The sequence below is a fragment of the Crassostrea angulata genome, chromosome 7, assembly GCF_025612915.1.
Source record: "Crassostrea angulata isolate pt1a10 chromosome 7, ASM2561291v2, whole genome shotgun sequence".
Taxonomy (NCBI): domain Eukaryota; kingdom Metazoa; phylum Mollusca; class Bivalvia; order Ostreida; family Ostreidae; genus Magallana; species Magallana angulata.
Genome location: NC_069117.1, coordinates 10,446,458 through 10,458,800, shown reverse-complemented (window position 1 = coordinate 10,458,800; position 12,343 = coordinate 10,446,458).

Here is a 12,343-nt window from a genome sequence, read left to right as displayed (position 1 = left end):
TGATATCTTTTTTAACAAAAAAAAAGCAATTATATCAAATTCAACCTTTTAAATTAATTATCAAATGTAATTCGAAAGTATACATTTTGCAATTGAGAGGAATAATGTACAAAATAATACAAGACCTATAAAATATATTTTACAAATGGTCCTCACGATGACAGTTCCTTTCTAACTGGTAAGTGCAAGCAATATGTAACGTGTATATGTACACGTAATAAACAACAAACGATCAAACATGTCAAACTTTACCTAAAGTGTAAGTAATAATTGGAATCAAAGCTGGTGTTTAAAATAAAAACCAGATGCATGAATGCATTGTCCTACATATGTCCTACATATGTAGAATTCTACACGGTTGGTCAGCAACATGGGATATTTCTCCCTACATGAATTTTATGCATAGAGTTTATTTAGTATTTGAATAAACGTCAATAAGTATATAAACACGTCTCCCTCTTACTCATTCTACTATTTTTGATTTAAAAACCTTGACTGAAATATATATTGAACCATGATAACCATCAGTAATAACTTTTGATCGTCAAGATATCTGACAAATCTACCGTTTTAAATTATATGTTTCACGTCTATATAACGGATGTAGCATAATGATGCTAGATAAGCAAAAATATATGTAGTAAATAAAGAAGGTATCTCACTTTGTATCTGCAATACACATAAAGGATATATATATACTGGGTGAGGGGAAGAGCCCTTGCACACTCTAATTTCCACTTACTCCTTTATTACCACAGAATATGAAAAGTTTATGTTTGGATCTGGGTATATTTCATATAGAAAATACAATTCTATTCTGTGAGTTTTGCTCCGTGTCAACTGATTTAATAAACAACCATAAATGGTCTGATACTGGTTGATGCGGAAGCAGAACGGTGTAATCGTTGACTCCTTTGCTTTTACTATTAAAACAAAAATTGGTGACAAAGCATGCGCAGATAAAAAAAACCCCGTTTTCTAGGGGGTGGGGGGGGTGTCCGACGGTTATCTGAGTTTGCCGGGGGGGGGGGGGGGTGTCCGACGGTTATCTGAGTTTGCCGGGGTGGGGGGGGGGTGGGGGGGTCCGACGGTTATCTGAGTTTGCCGGGGGGGGGGGGGTCCGAAGCATATTTTTGTTTAGTCTTTCCTCATTTCTTCTCATGCCAAACATTCTAAAATGTAATGAAAATTTTCTCCGATGAGTCCTTTGTTACAAAATAACTAACTTGAACTATTTATACCGAGAAATTGGATGTGTATACATATCTTCATCATTACACGCACACGAGAAATGATAAAATTTCGTCACTTCTGGGGACATGATCATTATGACATTGTTTTTAATCAAAATCAACTGTTCAGCGAGTTGACACTTCGCAACATGCGTCTCCATTGTAATTCAAGCCCCAGCAGCATACGTAGCGGATCTGGCGGACTACAGCATCTCTGTGGCTGATACTGTAACAAAATCTTAAAACATAACTTGCTCGATAATGATTTTCAATACTGCACCAAACGACATTTGGCGCTCGTGACCTTGAAAATGATATGACTACTGTATCCCCCATTGATTTTCTATACAGTGTCTTTTTTGTCACCGACAGATGCCTTGTTTGCGTCCGTCTATCCGTTCTTAGTTCACTCCCATACTCCGCGCGTCAGAACGTACTTCTTTACCCCTGCACTAAGTGAATCAATTTACGTATATTGTACGGTTTTTCCTGATGTTGAAACAAATTTTGTTTTGTTGCTGTGTTATGGACAATTTCCGTCCCAGTACAGCCTGTTATCTCATTGGCTTAACAAAATGGTGGTGTTTGTCGAGACATAACTAGAGGTCAATTAAAAAAAAATAATTAGAATTTTGATATTATATTTAAATGAATATAAAAACAGATATGGTGTTAAATGTTATTTTACCTTAGGGTAATATTGATGTAAAGATTTATTTATGAAAAATGGGAACTGGATCGATAAAAACAGAGAGAGAGAGAGAGAGAGAGAGAGAGAGAGAGAGAGAGAGAGAGAGAGAGAGAGAGAGAGAGTTGGTTGCAGGTCGCAGGTTGCTCCCGGTCTGAAAAACTTCGAATGGACAACCTGGGAGTCCATCCGAATTTTTCAGACCGGGAGCTACACACCTGCAGTTTAGTAGAGAGAACGTTTTAGGTGGGGGGGGGGGGGGGGTGGGGTTGTGTAGCAAACAAAATTATTCGTTGGATTCGCCAATATTTTATTATGATATATTTTTTCTTATCATAAGGCCATTGTCACCCTGTTTTTAGAAAAATGTGATTTCTTTGTCAAATGTAACCTATAAAGAATCTGTATCAAACAGAGCCTAGTTTATGCTGTCTTGGAATTGTACAGTCAGTGACCTTTATCAAGAGTACATGTTTAAGATGCATGACAAATATATTTATGTAGCCCTCTTATATGGCTTCTAAGGGAGATCAAAGTCTATACATGAAAGAGAGGCAGGTACATGTATATACTACATGTATGTGGATCTATATTTTAGATTTATTTAAGCAAATTTTCCATTACATGGACTTCCTTTTCAGGCAACACCTTGTTACACGATGTGAACTACAGCTCTGGACGTTTTATTATGGAATGTTCATTATGTGAAGAATTAAGAAATATAGTTTATATTTCAGCGTTAACTATGTAACTGTAAAACGTAATGTTTACTAACTAGCTGAATTATTTATTGTAAATTATACAAAAAAACTCAATTATTGAGGCAAAATCCTGTTACAATTTGTGAAATTAAGAAGTTTACCATTGGAGTAGCATATACACCAAATTGCACTTGTATATATACATGTATTTTGTAAACCATACATTGTGATAAAATTCATGTTCTGTTATCTGTCTATAAACCGATTGTAAGTTAATAGAATTTTTAAATATTTGTATTCTGATGAGTTATACAACAAGGAAATAAATTGAACCGAATTGAATGTGTTTACTGCTCAGTTGCAATAATTTTAAAACCTTCTTCGAAATATTTTTCCACATTATTGTACGCAGCAACTAAGCTGTTGCGCATAACAAATTCTTTTTTATAGAATGACTGTTAACAATATCCCAAATGCTCTGTAAATATGTTTATAAATTGGTGTTTATATATAACGTAGTTAGAATAACAATGCATAAAGCAGTTATAAATAAGAATTATGCCATATATTATAATCTTTCCAAACGTAGTCTTAATAACAAGTTCATCAAGTGAATAAAATATGTTTTTGTCGGTACGGATATTATATCAAATCGGAAGCTGTAAATTATTGCCACGGGTTTAAAACAACAGATTTATGTTTAAACAAGACACGTGCACACCTGTTGAGCAGACGTGTATCATAACGGACAGTTTTCTACATTTACATATAGAAAAATTAGGATTTTGTAAAGATTGGCCATGTGGATTTTTTTGCCTTGTCAAGAATAGCATGCGAAGGCCCCCTTTCAAAATCGATGCTACGAGCCTGTTGAGTTCATACATTTAGAAATTAACTGCAACCATGTAACTTTCTCTCATCTTTTTTCGGGGGGGGGGGGGGGGTGGGTCCCTCTTTCAGAGACATCTTATTTAAAAACGGGGGATACTTGGTTACATTATTGCACGCGCCTGTTCAATTTACATACTTAAAGTAGCTGCAACAATATAGCCCTCTCTCATTTTTATTTTATGGTTGGGGGTCCCTCTTTCAAAAAACATCATATTAAAAATATATAGGAGATGATTTGATACATTATTGCAATCAGTACTTGATACTCTGTCTTACATAGATGACAATAAATGACACTCAAGTGTTCCTCTAAATCAACTCATCTAAAATGGAAGTTCAATTAAAAAAGCTAACAGCATTAACATTCTCTGGAATACATCACTGCTAGTTTTTTAGTTGCGCATAAAAATCATTCATATGCACTCGCTCGATCACCATTCACAATTTCTAGCCTTTTTGTCCCATCTTTTATTTTAGTTTCTGACATGAATTGTTTTGCACTTCCAATTTACGTTCCTTTCTGGGTGGTCATGCATACACTTGTAGGAAAAAAAGCAATAAAGCAATAAATATTGGTCCGCTTTCCTTGCATAACATTTACATCTTTGTTCAACGAACTTTGTGTATTTGTTTGAAAATATTTGCTTAGGTTGTATAAAAGTTTGCATGTCCTAGGGTTATCATTTGAATACGTATCGACTTTAAACTCATTATCAGGGGTAGAAATCTTTCGGTAACCGTCAGAAAGCAAGTCCGCGGGAAGCTGGAGGGAGAGGGGTGTAACCGCTGGTCGAGCGGTGCTCGCGACATAGCGCCCATCGCCTTGGTGTCTATCGCTGCCTGCTCGCGCCCCGCTCCGCTGTTACGCGCCGTGGCGGTGACGACTAAAAGCCTGTGACGTCAACACAGCCTTTTCTCAGGGAAAATTTCAATTGCTCATACCTCGCACTAAGAGCTACAACGAAAAAGAATGGGTTTCCAATATTTTACAAAAACCTGACCGTAAATTACGTTTATAAAATTAATTTCTAGTTGTAGAGAAAAACCATGATCATGCTAATAATTTTTATAAAAGAGTAGGCCTAATGAAAACGTGTTTTTGGACGAGTTTTAAAAATTAAAATTGACGTCATTTGATAATTTGTTTTTACTTTCTAAACCTGAAAAACAACCTTTCGATTATTACTGACTGCATCATAACGAAATTCGTTATCAAAGCACGTAGTGTAATTCTGAACAGCGGGCTTATTGTACCATTGCCATCAATGTGCACTTTACCATAAAAATAAAGTTAAGTAATTCGTAATGACATTGTATAAACTTGATAAACAACCGTTTCAGTTTCCCCAAGGTCGTTGACTTTTTTAAACAATGTGGGCCTCCCACAATGTTAGAAGCTCATTGCTTGATTGTTCGGCGATTTGAGAAAAAGAAAAAAAAAACACGAGGAGTTTAATGAACTCCCAATAATAGACCAATAGAAAGATGCTGTTCTTCTGAAGAGAAGGTTTTCTTAATCATTAAAATAAGCTTGGTCGAAAATTGGTGGTGGGTTGTTTGATAAACATAAGTCCTGATGCATATTATACATTTTGCCTGGAGGAACAAATAGCATGTTGTAAGAGCTGAAGGGGGAAATAATTTACAACCATCAGAACACTGCATGATCATCTTATACAATGTCAAGCAAGCTTGAACAACTGCCAAAAATCATGTACCATCATCGTGCTTCAGCATCATACTCTTCTTCCTCCTCCTCTTTTTATTCTCCTCCTCTTCTTATTCCTCCTCCTCTTCTTATTCCTCCTCCTCTTCTTATTCCTCTTCTTATTCCTCCTCTTCTTCTTATTCCTCCTCCTCCTCCTCCTCCTCCTCCTCCTCCTCCTCCTCCTCCTTTTATCATCACTTTAATTTGAACAATATCACATTATTAAAACATTAAGGGATTGGACAGCAGGCAGAGCCTGAATAAGTCCTCTCTTTATCAAAACCAAAAAACCTGTAGTCAATTTTAACGGTTATATAAGGAAGCAGCCTAGAACCCTCAGCCCCAGCACCATAGAGTATCTAGTCACGGAAATAAATCAGATAAAAGTCATTTCATAAACCCAAAATATCCTAAAAAAACTAAAAGAAGGTTCATTTTAATAAGAAATGCCACAAAGTCATTTGGTCATCATTTAGCTGTAGGTTGTTTATTGGGAAACGAAAATAACTACAAAGAAGAAAATAAAGGTAAAGGTACATTCGACTGAAGAAAAGCCTACGCCTGCCTCCTCAGAGCTTAATAACGCTAGGTCCTTAATATCTCTTTCATGTCTACATAATATTTTGAATTACGAAATTAGAAAAAAAAGTTATCCTTTTATTATTCAGAATACAAAGAAAAATTACTCATTGATAGAGAGCGTATAAATGGTAATCATATTAAATGAAATCTTTCTGAAGACGTGATTCAGAGAGTGGGTGACTTTTTCGCGTGTTGTAGGAACAATGATGCACTTGATGCTAAGCTTTTAATGGATGCCTTCATCCTCTTGAGGAGAACACGACTAAAGGTCGTTACACTCGTCTGTTCTTTTTGTTGTGGTTTTCAATTGAAAACATACTGATTTAATAGTCATTTTATGGTAGGAAAAAAAGCCTCCGCTTCCCAACCCATACCAAAGTCCAATGATTTCAAGATATCATTTCATCCTGTGATATAAGAGGCGCTGTTATTGTTTTTCCCCCATCTGTGACAAAATGGCCGAAATTCAATATATGAAACCAAACACATCATTTATTTGTTCAAATTGATTACAAACCTTTTATTTCACCTTGATCAAACAATACGGAACGGTGTATTACATTAAACAAAAATTAATTGCCACATAATTTACATCTTATTATTTATCGTTCGTCTGCCAAGCACAATTGATTGGCAATTATGGGGTTCAAAATAAACTCGTCAGAATCATAGCTTTCAAAAGCGCTTCCTCTTTAATCTATCTTGCTTGTTAATTTTTTTTATTTCCCTTCACTGCACGCATAACAGCCATAATTACGATGCAATTTTAAAATTACACGTAGTTCAACGGGTCAACAACCGGACAAATTTTCTGCTGATCTCAATTGTCGCCCCTACTTTGGGCGCTGTTGTCGCTATGGGTGATTATTTTACTATCTATCTTCCCAGCGAAGACGAGCTTCATCTGATCATCGTCTTTTCGGTGATGATAAATGTTTATTTCCCCTTAGTGTTAATGCCACACCAAAAGTAATGTATACAACAGGTATGATGTTTTTGCTATACTCTACATCATCTAATGTGTCAAACAGCTTTTCTGATTATGATTTAAGGAAAGGCAATCGATTTGGGTATCGTTTTTACTTCGAAGAAGTCTACCATCTGAGACTTGGCCAAATCAACAGCAGTGTAGATTACTTACAAAATCTAATAGAAGCAAAATACACGATTTGTATGCAAGTATACATGGGGGTTTGTTTTTGTGGAGGGTGGGGTGGTACTAGGCTTCTGTATTGTTTGTTTTGTATGAACACCAATACAGTTGAAACTTAGTGAGTGGACATCGATCCTCCCCAATCTGTTAATCTGGATCGCCAACGATAGGGTGGACTAATTCGAAGTACATGTAGTACCATTGTGTTCGATAAGGAATACTCGCTAAAGTGCTCGCTCTAATGCTTCAGCGATATAATGGGTACAGATAAGGTGACCATAAAAGAGAGATACCACCCAAGATCAATTAAAGCAATATGAGCTGCATTTTTCATGTTGAATATATTTTTTACTAAAATGTTCTTTTCTACTAAAATGACAAAAATATCATGGTTTTTGAATTTCTGTTAGCCATATTTTTGTGGAAAAGGCCGTTAAAAAGCCTTATTTGGAGCAAAATTGAATTATTGTCGTCCTGTACAAAAATTGATTTGCTATATATTCCTTAGAAGAGAAATATTTCCTTTGACAAAAATTAATGATGTTTTCAAATGTTATTTATCATAAAAGTTCAAGTTATATGCAAACTTATCATACTAGCAGGTTTTAGCAGCAAAATAAAATTCTAAAAATACAGCTCATATTGCTTTAAACAAAGACAGGTCTATTTGAGAAGGAGAGAATGATAGAAAAATACAATTGCACTTTTCACATACACAAATAAAGTTATTTATTTGTTTACTTTTTCTTTTCTCATTTCTCACAATTATAACAAATCCATGAAAACCCGCTTCTTACGATTCAAACTGCAGAACAGGCATCCCCCCCAAGTGTATTTTTTACCATGTTAAAAATGCTTGCACTTGTATTTATACACGGCATCATTTAACACCTGTATTATAGATCCTTAATAAGTGCCATATTTTCTAGCTATACAGATGTTGAATATATTGTATTTTAAATCAGATATATGTATATAAATGTACCTGAACTCTAATACAACTCTATAAAAATGAATGTCAAATCGACTATTTCCTGATTTCAAAGCAATGGATACTTTTATATCGCTGAACTTCTAAATATTTACCTGTTCGTGTGTTGGTGGTTTCAATATGCTCACCAAATTTAAAAGTACAACAAATGTAAACAGGTCTTCTCAAACGAATGCATTTTTATGCATCTAAAGAAAAAACCATCAGTAAACAAATTACTCAGGTAACGATTAGAGCAAAACCTTTGTAATTCCATCTATTACGCCGTTGATCGCGTAGAATTGAAAAAAGCCATGAAAATGCTTATTCTGCACATTGTTGAGTTTAATTTTAGGCAATAAATCAATTACACTCAAACCTGGATGATTATTCTGTCATCATAATAGATGTATACCTGGCATGAGTTATGTGCCTTCTTAAAACTTTGGCATTCACCGAATAGTCTGTCTCTTCAAAGGTTGTTATTCAAATGACGTAATTCAAACGTTAATACAAAAATATATTTTGCAGTGTTTCTTTCTCATTGTTATCAGGAATATTCATCGGTTTACGAAACCTCACAATTGAGTGCAATATTGGTTCATTTCTGCATACTTAGTCTGTTTTCGGACAATTCTTGATTATTGTCACGTAAATTTAGAGAATGTGTTAAAATATGACGCCCGTTGACTTATGAATCATGCACAGAAATGTTTGAACAACGATTTTCAAGACAAATTTGTTAAACATAACCCTTACCATATCAATTCTAGAGAAATTGGAATGTCCGAGATGAAATAAAGTTAGTCGAGACAATTTGAAAAAAAAAATCGATCAATTACGTAACAAGGCTCCAGACGAGTTTGATCCGGCTTATGTTTTTCCATTCTGAACGGTGTTTAGTCTAATCTAAAGATTTGAAAAGCTTTTGACATCTAGTGATTACTTGACTTTTGTCATTTGTGGGCTCGTATTGGAGGTCCTGGAGTGAAAGGCTTACAGAGCAAACTCATGCCTGGAGGAGAATTATAAGTGATGCAGATGTATACAATGTTTATAAATTACAGGGGAAATATCAGATTTTGAATACATTAAACGAATACTTTAAAAAAAACTTATTTATTTGTACATGAAATAGACATCCAACTCAAGACCATGATAATTGTACCTAGCGCAAGGAATTTGGGGAAATATAATACATGTACATACACCTATGCAATCATGCTTCTACCAATTTGTGTGTACCTCGACATGAATTTTTCTATTTTATATATGGTCCCTGCCTCATCTAATTCAGACGATGATTTCTTCTATTTTCTTAAATGTGGGTTTTCCACGGATCAACTAAAATTGCATTAGGCCAAATTTTCACGGATTCACAGTCAATTGCTGACCGAATTAATGTATATAGATAAAAAAAATGCGTAGTTTCACATTGCGAACGTGTGAGCAAGTCTATCCTCCATAAAGGACACTTTTCCATGACATGTACCTATTTCCGTGGTCTCAATGTGTAATTTGTTTGTTTTGTTGGTCTACATATTGTACCTAAAGCCTCAAAATGATATCACTTGGCGGTTTGAGCGAATAAATTGAACTGAATTTAAATATTTTTCTATCTATAGGCTTATAAATAAAAATTGTCTTTTATAGTAAAACTACACAAGAAACAAACATAATATGGATACTGTAAAATGTCATTCATGATTGTAAATTGTATTATTGCACTGTAATGTCATTATGTCTTGTAACTAAGAGCAAAAAAGCAAGGAAAAATTACAGAAAGAAACAGATTCATGTATCAACAACACAATCAACGATTACACATACGTATTAATTCACCAAATATGATAAGATTAGAATGGAAAGTATTGCATTACATCTTATACGTATACTAGTACTAAGTTTTTTGTGTTTACAAGATATTTAATGTATGAATATCCGTAGTTATATGTCGTTTAGTGAAAAATAACATTGTATAACATATAATATGATATCCACATGTAAGGGCACACCAGTCTACATGTAAGTAGTTGTGTGACAGATACTGAGAGTAAACAAAGTGACAAGCACCCTTTATCAAGCAATATACATGTACTGACTGAGCCAGTGTCAATCAAGTACACCACAGAAAGGACCATAATGATAAAAAGGTGTTAGATTAGTGTTTTGCAACGTAGATAGTAAACACACTGTTGTTGTTGACCATTAGAACTTTGAACCGCCTCGGCACCTTTGTCTGTGACAATTCTCACAACTAGTATACTCTGTCCCGAGTTTTTGCTTCCAGCAATTTTCGCTTGATATTTCAATAATCATAAATACCTTTGTGCTCAAACTAGGTTCATCCACTAATATGAAAAAAATGTTCAGATTGTCTGTTTTGAAACGCCCCCTCTACGGCCTCATGTTTAAATACCCCCCCCCCCCCCCCCAGAAAAAGTCTTCGGAGATTTTGCTTTGCATCAGCAATGAAATTGCCCGGATGATAACGTTGAAAAATTGTGCGAGGTATTCCGAGTGAGTTCCGAATGGTGAAAGATGTAAAACATTTTCCATTATAAATCTCCGTAAGAAATGTGTTTTCGTTTCTGTGAACTTTTATGAGTTATAAATGATAATGTGTCAATGAATATATCAAGGATTTTCCATTTATTGATTTCAACTGTATTTCTTTTTCAAAAATTTGGTTTTTTTTATTTATTAAAAATGACCAAAAAGTGATGGAAGCAATGACTTGGGACAGACAACAGATCTTCAATATTGGTTCACTCTCGTTTCAAACAGTTTAACCATATTTCCAATAAACCTTCAAAAAATTTACTTCTGGTGTTAGATTTACACTCTTTTGGGAGATAATAAGCTAGAATTGTGACAAAAATTGTCATCGCTAGGTGACGTTAAAGATGTTTATCCGTTTTGTTATTAATGCAATTAAAAGAGCAGGATGGGGTGGTGAACACTAGCCCTTTTGGCATAGAGACGCGCTTGGCGTTTAAAAAACCCATTAGAGTAAAAAGATATCGTTTTGCTACAACGAATCGCTCGCTTTAGGGCGACAAAAATCCCCAATGTCTTAACTTATTCAAAATAATTTTTCCAGTCTTATATTAGAATGTTTAATTTCAGCTAGGTCACAAACAACAAACTAAGGCGGATGTGATGGTCGTTAGACTGCATAGTACAGGGAAAAGTTTTGCTCACTTTCATTTCCCCCTCCCATTTGCCCTCATTTTCCGTGGGCAGATTTAAAATTAAGGTTAGTTCACATTGAAACAAAGGTTTTTTATATATACATGTATATGTAGTCAAAGCGTCAGCGATGACGTCGACAAGCTTCGAACTTTGACCCCTGCGTGGCGCCCAGAGCCTTAGAACAATGTTTGATGCTAGTCACATTGATGACAAAAATGCCATTTTTAAAATACACTGTATCCATTAGTGACAGCACCCATTGGCACGATAACCTAGATTCCTCGATTTAGTTTTTGTGCAAGTTTATGTTAATTCCAAGATAAACGTTATGCTTTGCAAAAAAGACAGTCTTTCAAATTAAACAACACTGGACGTGCACTCATTCAACTCGATTAATAATACAATTGCAACGAATCGAATACAATAAAGCAAAGTGAATAATGGCAAATCAAAAAGATCTGTGCCACAGTTACACAGCACCAGTGCCAATTTGCAAATAAATCTTCAAACAGCTATATATTGACACATAAAAAGCCGAAATCAGGCCAACATATCAAATTGATTCAGGATGCGCTCAAATACATGGATGCTGATAAATGTATTCTGTATCATATTCAGAACTAAAAGGCATATCATTATGCTACAGCTGTTACGTTAATTGCATAAATGCTCCAAAAACATTAATTGAATTGTACTATGTCGCAGGAGCACACATAATTTGACTCAGTTTCTATTAGGTACTGGTGACTTTGAGTAGTTTTATTCCCATTTCTACCAATATTCAAGCATTTTTGGGAGTTGATTTTAATCAACTCTCCTATGCAGTTACTCTGGCAAACCGAAAGTGAAACAGTGTTTAGGCCAAAGCACAAATCAGCCTCGCTGACAATGTATAGTTCTAATCGATATACTCGATGTAGTGTATTCTAAAGATTTGTTTTCAAGGAAACTTATCCTTAGATACCTTGTAAATTGTCAGATTTTAAATGGTACGAACAATTTAAATATTAATTGTTGTCGGACATTGTATGTATTCCTACGCCAGAGTTCAACATAGTCTTGTTCAACCAGACGCTCGACTGTCTCCGTAAATCTCCGACAAGCACAGAGTCTCTCTCGCTTGTCGGATATTAACGGAGATAGCCGAACGTCGATCTGGTTGAACGAGACTAAATTCAATATTGCCTGAATCCATGCAATTTCTCAGAACTATTTCGATTACT